This window comes from Rutilus rutilus, assembly GCF_951802725.1.
Source record: "Rutilus rutilus genome assembly, chromosome: 18".
NCBI classification, from domain to species: Eukaryota; Metazoa; Chordata; class Actinopteri; order Cypriniformes; family Leuciscidae; genus Rutilus; species Rutilus rutilus.
The window spans coordinates 8,106,282-8,116,730 of NC_140231.1; the positions used below are offsets into that span (position 1 = coordinate 8,106,282).

The 10,449-nt window shown below is 41.3% G+C and overlaps 1 long non-coding RNA gene across 1 annotated transcript; it reads right to left on the minus strand.

The window, feature by feature from the left end:
* Positions 1-237: 237 nt before the first annotated feature.
* On the minus strand, positions 238-2,484 carry LOC311277448. The gene is made up of 6 exons (XR_014625261.1): positions 1,980-2,484; positions 1,541-1,592; positions 1,286-1,350; positions 1,126-1,185; positions 945-1,042; positions 238-736 (listed from the first exon to the last, which is right to left on the minus strand). It is a non-coding gene; the product is annotated as an uncharacterized lncRNA (long non-coding RNA).
* Positions 2,485-10,449: the final 7,965 nt, after the last annotated feature.

Below are 10,449 nucleotides of genomic sequence, written 5' to 3' on the forward strand. Positions count from 1 at the left end.
GGGTGAGTTTAGAGACAACATTTTTTGTGTTAATTTTAACTCATTCATTGTGTTAATGATTTTAACAAAGTAAATATGTCAGAGAGGTTAGCACAAAGATGTGTAAACGTGTTAAATTAACACATTATGTGCTGTCCTTCACTGCAAACATTTTTGAGAACATACATAAAACCATAAACAAAACATTAGCATTTGACTAAATGAATGTAGAGTCATTGGTTGTTTAGCTTACAAGTATTATAATGAAATATCAACCATTACATTCATAAAACTGCAGAATATAAATACATTTTTAAGCATTCAAAAAGGAAATGTCCAAAACAGGACAAAACACAGTTCTTTTCACAATACAAGACACATAACCCCACCTTAAAAATAATTTCACTTATTTCCAAAAATGTGTTGGATTCATGTACACTGGAGGCCAAAAGAAGTATTTAAGTGTCGTAATGTTTTTGAAAGAAGTCTCTTTGATGCTCAAGAAACATTTCTTATTATTATCAATGTCTGACTGTCTACTCCATCTTTTCTACAGCATAGGAGTAAAAGTCATCATCAAAATAATCTTTAAAAAGCCAACACAATGTTTTTGTCCACCTTTGTGAATAAATGAACTTCTCCAAAGATTGGTTCCTGTTCAGAACTTGATTGACAACATCAGAGTGTTCCCTGGTCTGCATGCGTGCCCACAAACACAAATGTACTCAGTCCTTCAGAGGAGATCCCGGTTCCAAAACTATGAGAGAGAGAGAGAGTGAGAGAGAGTGAGAGTGAGAGTGAGAGTGAAAATATTAGTGTCACATTATTTTTAACCTCCTTTTTTGTTAATTTTTATTATTATTTTCACAAAAACTTAAGAATATATATTTGTAAACAGCTTTTGTCAATAAATAGCATACAAAAGAACTAAATTAAATTATGCCAGATTAAATTTTAATACTTACAAATCCTAAATTCTGTCCAAAAATGCTGAGATCCATAGAAAGAACGACTGAAATAGATGATTTTAGCCCATTTCAGCTTGTCTGCAGTGAAGGAGTACCTGTTTGAGACAAATACACAGTAAGACACATGCAAGAAATCACTGTGTGATGATCGTTCTCCTTCCTACAGTAGTTAACCCACCTGTGCGCTGATATTAGGACCTTCCTAGTCAGGTGGGACTGCAATGGTAGAGTCTTCTGGCTAATAAAATATAAAAATAATGCAAAAATATAAACTTAAGTTGTTTAGAATGCTAGATTTGGTCTGAATGAATTAGTGAGAGTTTTACTGCAGTGCTTACCTGGATACATTAAATCTGGTGAGACTGAACAAAGACAATGGTCCATCTTCTGATTGGTTCATTTGCTGTGTAATAAAGTTAGACATAATGCAAAGGTCACTTATTTGATATAAAGTTAGCCAATTTTATAGAGATTTTATAAGATATTGTAAGCTACCTAGTCTGCACCAGTGGCTCAAAAGCAATTTTCATATAGCGTATGCTAATCATTTCAGCAAACTTATCTCAAAATATATCACAAATGGGCTGGCCTACCTCTGGAATCTTGCTAAGTCACTGGCGCGAATTGGCGCTTTGTTGCAGTTGCCTTTAAACACAAAAATGGAAGTAAATATTAAATTCCATTAAAAAAAAACTATAATATGGTATAGTTTGCAAACTAATGCTAAAACTATAAAGGTTCTCATCAGTAGGCAAACATTAGGCTATAAACAGAATTTCACATTAGTTTATTCACATTTATTGTTAATGTAAACGCGTTGCTCGTTGGCATATTTTAACTCGACAATTCAATAATCTAACAAGGTGTGTAAAATGAAACGTTAGCTCAGTTTACCATGGTAAAGTTCGTTACCGCCGTGTTGACGACGAGTAACGTTTAGGCTAGCGTTAACGTTATAACATACGTTAAACTGGTCACAATCCTGTCAACAGCCAGTCTATGGTCAACATACACAGAATGTTTTTTTTTTACCTTGCTTGCTGATCCCTCTCTCGGTGAAGTGAATTCCGTCTCTTCCCCGGGCCAGACACGAACGTCGCGATCCAACAAAAGACAGACCCCATTACCTACACTGGATGTCTGTCTGACGCGACACGACAAATCCCAGACAGTGTAGTGATGCGCCGCGGCCGTTATATTTCAGACGTAGTCCGATACGAGTCCAAGCACTCGCGCTAGTTCTTACAAGGGATAAACAGGTTTGCATTTAAAGGTCCGGTCGCTTCAATGTGTCCAATATAGACAGCCTCTGGCTATTATAGCGTTGTAGACACGCGGTGTAAGGCAAAAATTAGGAAATAAAAAGCACGGTAGAATGGTGCCAGCCAGAGAGGCAGTTACGTCAAATACAGTAGTATACAGCAAATTTAAAAAATACAGTAAGTCTCTGTATGTGGTGTTAGACGTCACAGAAAATTCCCATGATGCAATTGGAATCACAGTTATTTACTGTAAAGAGAAATAGCAGTATAATACTGGGGGATTTAAAGTAAATAACTGTAGAAATTACAGAAAAGTCTAACAGTGAACATACATACATACATACAAGATGCTTCAAACCAATGGAATTCAATAGAAGGTGGCCAGAGGAGACAACCAACCAGCTCGCACAGTCAGAGGAATACACAGTACTCAATAGCAACGTGCGACAAAGTCACAGCAGTTAATAGTTGCTATTGTGATGAACGTCGAGGCAAAACAGCGACGCAGTCGCAATTATACGCGATCACAGTTCAGCATTGATACATGATTCTCACGAATAGCCCAAGAGACCCTCAGTTATGCAGGGGGGGCCTGCCGAGCAGAAAGATAATGTTAAAACCAAAAACAAATTATTAACACACAAAACTATAATCTTACATACTGCAGAATGATCCCGGCGCACAAACTGCTTTGCAGTCGCACACCATATTGCAGTACAGCAGCTCGGTCAGGAACACATGCTATCAATGACATGCTATCAATGCCACCGAAACAAAATGTAAATAATCAGCCACGGTCTATTTCTTCTGGTTATATAAAAACAGCTACTCATACCTGTGAGGCGTGGGCAGCCAGCACACAGCAGATGAGGAAGCCAGCTTACAGTCCAAGCCTGCGGCAACCATGGATGACGTCACAAGGCCGATACCAAGACGCATGCCATGTGGCAAACACACATCCCTTATATCAACCAGGAAAGGGGCGGGGGCTTAAATTAAGCACAGGTGAATGAAATCCCCATTAGTGGATTCAGTCACTCTGCTACATAAAGTCAAACTTGTTAGTAATAAGTGAAGCTGGTAATGCTGTTTTGTTGTTTAACCCTCCTCTGCTGAGATCTTGAGAGATCTGTTAGTGTTTAATGTTCTGTTGGGATTTAAAGGGTTTCTGTTGTCTGAGTTTTGTGGGTCACCATTGTGCTGAAGAGTAGAGCCTGTGCTTCAGTCCAGGAGAAGACCCAGAAACATTGAGAATATGCTGCATGTTGCTTTATTTAATAGGCAGTAATCGATTGCAATTTTTTTTTTTTATTCTTTTTTCAGTTAAGTTTCAGACATGCAGTATTTGCAGTTTAATAAATACAAATAAATGCACAGTCTATCATTGTCCTAACAATCTTATGTCTTTGTTTAGCAGCTTACAACTTTGAGTAAAACCTCCTTATTCCACATGTTTTTGAAGTATGCTCAACTAGTGACATGTCACAGTGTGAATATATTGTAAATGTATTTTTCAATATATGAAAAGCGGCAATTTCTTATGTATTATTAAATACAATGTAATATATAGCACAATATATTAATGCAATATATTTATTTCATACATTTTCATAAATATATGGAAATATATTTTAGTTCCATAAGAATATATCCATTGCTGCCCTTCTTGACAGTTGTCCATAGATCTTCACCCTCACTGTGCGTGCAGATGCATCACACCTACCGCGGCCAGTATTGAGCAAGTTCTGCACGGGTGGTAGGGCTGGGCGATATATCGAATATTAGCGATAATCTCGCAATAAATTTGACGACGATGTAAAATTAGAAAATATCGTGAATATTGAATATTTCAAATTCAGGCATACTTATCCAAAGAATGCGCCGAACTTCCAATATTACATCCCCTTTTCGTCTTGTCACGTATTACCGCCCAAGAGACGTGAAGTGGGGGAGGGTCTGCAAGAAGATAATAGCTACAAAGGGTGGGAACACCACTAAACTCTTTCATCACCTCAATCCTGTGCAGTACAAGTAATGCATGAAACTCCGTGAGGCGAGAAATAGTAAAAAGTGAGAAGAAATTACATCGACGGTCACATTACACATAGCCAAAGATATGATAGCCTACTGTCAGTAGGCTACCATGGAAAAACAATTGAAATTTGTCTTGCCGTAAATACTTTGCCCAGGATACGCTCCCTAAACTGTATTTTAAAGTTGGCGAACAGCTGTCACAGAAGCTTTCTCAGATAACGCACTTCGCGACCTCTTCCGATCTATGGACGAGCCGAACCTGTGAACCCTACATCAGTCTTACCATTCATTTTATTGATGTTGGGAGCTGAAATCCACATGTCCGCAAGCCAGTTACTTTCCAAATAAACACACCAGGGAGATCATCGCAGAATGCACTCTCTGTACTTGTTTTGCTCTACTTCAGTTACATTTACATGTGCTCATTTAACAAAAAGCAGGAAGTGATCACAGATTTTTTTTTTTTTTTTTACTGCTCAAATTTGCACAAAACATTTTCTATTTACTTTGTAACAGTATCTGTTCTATCTAAATTGTTTTTGTTGTTTTTTAATGGGGGCAAAAAAAATCATGTTTTTTTATTATTTAAGAGAAAATGCAAACATATCTGTAGAAACTCAATGTCCTCACTGTTTTGTGTGTTTGAACTTGAAGCTTTAATAAACTCTCAGTGATATCATCACAGGTAACTTTTTGCATTCACTCAGCTCCTGCAGTAGCAACTAACTCAGACCATACAAAACCACAACATGACTTCCTCAGTCCCTTAAAGGGATACTACCAAATTCTAACAACACTACATCCCTCCCTTTCTTTCAAATGAAATGTCCTCCCTTGGTTTTAGCTTTACTTAAGTCTGACAGGACTTGGATTAACAAACATAAAATGCTTTTCCCAAAATGGAAGTAGTTACGATTCAGTCCTTTGTCATTAATTCAAAATCAAATATATAACATTAAACAAATAACTGAGAATAATATCTCTAAGCAATTCTGAAACATGTTACAGTACAGTCGTTGAATCAGCAACATAAACATCACTGTGATGAGAGGCTGTAGTGGGAACTTATCAATACTTCATCACTCTTCATAGCCTTCGCTACAGTTCAGTCACAAGTCTTTGAGGAGGTCGTCTGTTTACCCTCACAGGGTATCTCCTCCTGGCTTCAGGGTTAACATGTTCAGGATTACCTGTGTGTTCGCTAACACTGTGTTGTCTTCTGTTGTGAATGGGACTTCCGGTTTGTGTTTCAGAAGTTTGAAGTGTGATCTGTGCCTTGTGATTTTGTGTTCATGTCTCTGTGCAGTGACCATTGTTCCTTTCACTGTGAGGACTTTGTATGGGTTAGGGTTGAATGGTGTTACAAGTTTTCCTGTTTTCCTCTGTTGTATTAGGACAACATCCCCCTCCTTGAGTTCAGAGTGTGATGCATTCCTCCTTTTGTCTGCATAATGTTTCATCCTGTCTTTTTTTTAATCTGTCTGTTAGACGGAGAGCTTCATCGTCGGGAGTATGAGAGATGGATGGTAGCTTTATTGCTATGGGTCGACCGTAAAACACTTCAGCTGGAGGCCGGTTGGTGGTGTGATGAGGTGTTGCACGGTAGTTCCTGAGGAACTTATACAGCTCCTGTTTCCACGGCTTGCCTTCCAGCGCAGCTGTGTGTATTGCTTTGGTCAGAGTCCTGTTGAATCTTCCAACTTCAGCGTTGGCCTGTGGCCAGTAGGGGGTGATCTTCCTGTGGTGGAAACCGAGATACCCTGCAAAATCTGAAAAGTCGTTGCTTGAAAATGGCGGGCCGTTATCACTTTTCACCACCTCTGGTATGCCCACAGTTGAAAAGATTTTGTCCATGATAGGGATGAGTTTGCATGCTGATGTGGATTTCATAATCTCGACAAAAGGAAATCTTGAGTATTCATCCAGAATGACCAACAGGTAGTCACCTGAAGGGAAGGGTCCACAGAAATCCACTGAAACAGTTTTCCAAGGTCCATGTGGGAGTTCTGACATTTGTAGTGGCTGATGCGCAGTTTTGGGTGTGGACGATTGACAAGGAAGGCAGCGGGATATCAATTCTTTGGCTTGTTTGTCTATTCCCGGAAACCAGACTTTCTCTCGGAGCAGCTGCTTAGTTTTGACGATGCCTTGATGCCCTTCATGAGCAAGTGCAAGTGCTCTGGGTTGCAGGGTCCGCGGCATAACAAGTCTGTTGCCCCTGAGAACGAGGCTGCCTCCTTCCAGAGTTGTAAGCTCTTCTCTGATGTTGTAAAATGTTCTCAGGATTGACAGATCAAATTGTGTGACATTGTCATGCAGGCTGTTCCAGTTATCTGAGTGAATCACTTTGACAAGATGTTGTATCTCCAGCAGTGGATCTCCTAAAGTCTCTCTCTTTACTTCTTCAAGAGTCATTGCTTTGGGTACTGCATGTGCTGCAATGAAGGAGACATGCATTTCTGTGTCAACATCGTCTGTGATGCTGGGTGTGTGAAGTGTTTGTGGATGGCGAGACATGTAGTCTGCCGGGTTCGATTTTCCAGCTTTGTGGACCACTTTGAACTTGTAAGGTTGCAGTCTGAGGGCCCACCTTTCTATCCGTGCAGGAGGCTTGGACTTTGGGTTGTTGAAGATGAGCTCTAGCGGTTTGTGGTCCGTGATCATGGTGAATTCAGCTCCATATAGATACAGATGAAAGTGCTCGCAGCTCCAAACGATAGCCAGCACCTCTCGTTCCGTTTGGGAGTATCGCTGTTCTACTGGGGTCAGAGCCCTGCTTGCGTAAGCTACAATGTATGTCTTGTTTTCCACTTTATCAGTCTGCGCCAGGATGGCACCAAGACCAACTGGACTCGCGTCCACGATGACATTTGTCTTTCTCTCAGGGTGAAAGTAGCTCATGACTGGATTACTGACCAGCCTGTCTTTCAGTTGGTTGAGGGCCTCTGTGTGTTCCACTTTCCATGACCACTCTGTATCTTTCTTTGTGAGCTCGCGTAGTGGCTGGGTAATTGAGGAGAAGTCCGGGATGAAACGAGCGCTGTAGTTGGCCATTCCCAGTAGGCTGCGGACTTCACTTGGATTCTGTGGGAGTGACATGGCTTGTATTTTCTTAGGGTCAGCTGAGACACCGTCCTTGGAGAAGACGTAGCCATAGAACTCCAGAGACGTTTTGTGGAACTCACATTTGTCCCTGTTGATTGTGAGATTGTGGTCGTGGAGTCGTTTGAAAACTTCTTCCAGGGAACGGTCATGCTCTGCAGGGGTGGTACCAAAAACAATGATGTCATCACTGAAGTTCCTGACTCCCTGTATTCCATGGAGCACATTTTGGATTGCGTGTTGGAAAACCTCTGCTGCGGAAGAAATTCCAAAGATGAGTCGTGTGTATCGTCTCAGTCCAATATGTGTTGAGAATGTAGTGATGTATCTGGATTCAGGTGCTAGTTCTAGTTGGTGATATCCTGCGTTGAGGTCCAGTTTTGAGAACATGGTCGCACCGTTGAGATCATGCACGATGTCATCCACAGTAGGTGATATGTGTCTCTCTCTTTGCACAGCTGTATTAGGCAGGCGCATGTCTATGCAGAGGCGTATTTTCTCTGGGTTTTTTGGTTTTGGTGATGCCACGATGGGTGACACCCATGGTGTTGGACCCTCTACTTTTTCAATAATGCCTTGGTCCTCCAACCGTTGTATCTCCTCCTCTACTTTCTTCCTCATGTGAAAAGGAATGCGACGGTGGGGCTGGACAATTGGACGCACACTTTGATCAATGTGCAGTTTGACTTGGAAGGTTTTCAGCTTCCCTATGCCTGAGGTGAGACTTGGATATTGCAGCAGCAGCTGGTCTGCTTTAGACAGGTTCTGTGGAATTGGCTGAGTGCAGTGCACCACATGTATGAGTCCCAGTGCAGTTGCAGTGGCATGGCCCAGCAGTGAGCCGTAGTTTCCTTCAACGATGTAGAATGCTGCCTGAGCTGCTCGTCCATTAGCAGAGACCGTTGTGGTGGCTTTGCCATGAAGGGAGAGGGTTTTTTTTGCACCATAAGGATAAATTATTTTGCTTGACTGTTCAAGTTTGAGTTTGGTTTTCAATACGCTGTAGGCTTTTCCATCCAGGAGGTTAGCTGAGGCTCCTGAATCAACAAGAACATCAATGCTTTCACCAGCTATCGTGACTGACCTTACTGGCGGTTCCCTGCCCTCTGCATCTTTTGTGACGAAGACGTACTCCTCATCTGTGCTTGAGTCAGTAGCAGCTAGATGACTGATGGGGGCGGTTTCAGCATCATTAGTAAGAATGGTTTTAACTTGTCTACGTCGGTTAGGCCATGTCGTCTTTTGTGTGCTCTGTGTTGGTTTCATTTTCTGTCCATGTTGATTTTGTTTTACCTGTTTGTCGGGATTAGAGAGACAGCAGCGGACGTAGTGGTTGGATTTCCCACATGCTCGACACTGGACACCTTTCGCTGGACATGCCGACTGACCACCCTGATGAGGAAACAGACCTCCACAATTCCTGCATTTCATCTTTGGCTGATTTTGCTGTTCCACGTTCGCCGTTTGGGGCCCAGAAGTGATCCATCTTTTGTTTCTTGTGTTGGGCATGGCTGCAATTTGTCCCGTTTCATGTTTGTTTTCCATGCCAGAGGCCTGAAGTTCTGAGGTTTCAAAAGCTCTGGCGAGATCCAAAAGTCCTTTAAGAGTCATGTCTGGGTCCCTCAGTGCCCTTCTCCTGAGACGTGATGATGTGCAGCTGAGTATTATCTGAGACTTTATTTCTTTGTCCACATTAGTGAATTCACAATTCTGAGCTAACTGTCTCAGTCTGGTATGAAATGTATCAGCAGTTTCACCTGGGTTTTGTTTTGATTGTCGAAATTTGTAGATTTCATATTCTACATTGTGACTTGGACTGAAGCATTCGGTGAGTAACTGTACTGCCTTACCAAAATCATCTGGTTGTCCTTTTTCAGGAAAAGTCTCAAAGATATCCTGCACTTGTTCTCCAGCATAATACAGAAGCATAGCCCTTTTTCTTGTTGTATCAGTTATGGCAGCTGCAGTGAGAAACGTTTCAAATCTCTTTATCCACTTTTTCCATTTCAGGGAAAGGGACACTGGTTCTGCGTTTACATCAAAGAGGGGGAATGAGGGTAATTCAGCCACGCCAGCCATTGTTGTTGTAGTTTTGTTTCTCAGTGTTTTTTTTTTGTTGTTGTTTTTTTAGCGTTACTGTCCAGTTATGTCCATGTGCGTCTTGTTGCTAGTCCTTTGTTTTGTTTCTAGCATTAGCACGTCTCTCTTGACTGTGGTGTTGAGTGATGCTAACTAGCGGAGCTGGCAAGATGGGAGTTTAGTCCGCAAGATATCTTTGCTCCGGAGGTCTTTCTGGATTTATTTATTTATTTTCCACTCGGCCGTTTACTCACGAGTCCGTTAGCGACACTGTGGCTCTCCTGTGCTTCAGCAGGCAAGGCGGTCGTGTGCTGGAAGTAACTCCGTTGGGTGGATTCCTTCGCAACAATTGCGCAGCATCCCCGTCGCCATTGTAGAAACTCAATGTCCTCACTGTTTCGGGTGTTTGAACTTGAAGCTTTAATAAACTCTAAGTGATATCATCACAGGTAACTTTTTGCATTCACTCAGCTCGTGCAGTAGCAACTAACTCAGACCGTACAAAACCACAACATGACTTCCTCAGTCCCTTAAAGGGATACTACCAAATTCTAACAACACTACAATATCGAGATATATATCAAATATCTTAAAAATTGTGACAATATTGAGATTTTTTTATATATATATATATCGCCCAGCCCTAACGGGTGGTGACGTGAAACTGTAGCTGACTTTTCAGGAGCAGAAAGTCCTGCTTGCTGGACACTCTGGGACATCCTGAAGCCTTCTTCGCTGAAATTGAACCTCTCATCTTGAAGTTCTTGATGATCAGGTAAATGGTTCTTTCGGTGCAATATTCTTTGCAGCAATTTCCTTGAATGTGAGGCTATTTTGATGCAAAAAGATGATGGCTGCACACCTATCTTTGGAGGTAACTATTGCTAATACAAGAACACACTGATTGGAAGCTTCCCTCCATTTATAGTAATCAGTCTCTTTTTATAATCCAATCAGAATGATAGAGTGATTTTACCTGACTAGTACTTGTTCACATTTTCCTATGTGCTGATGATATGAACATT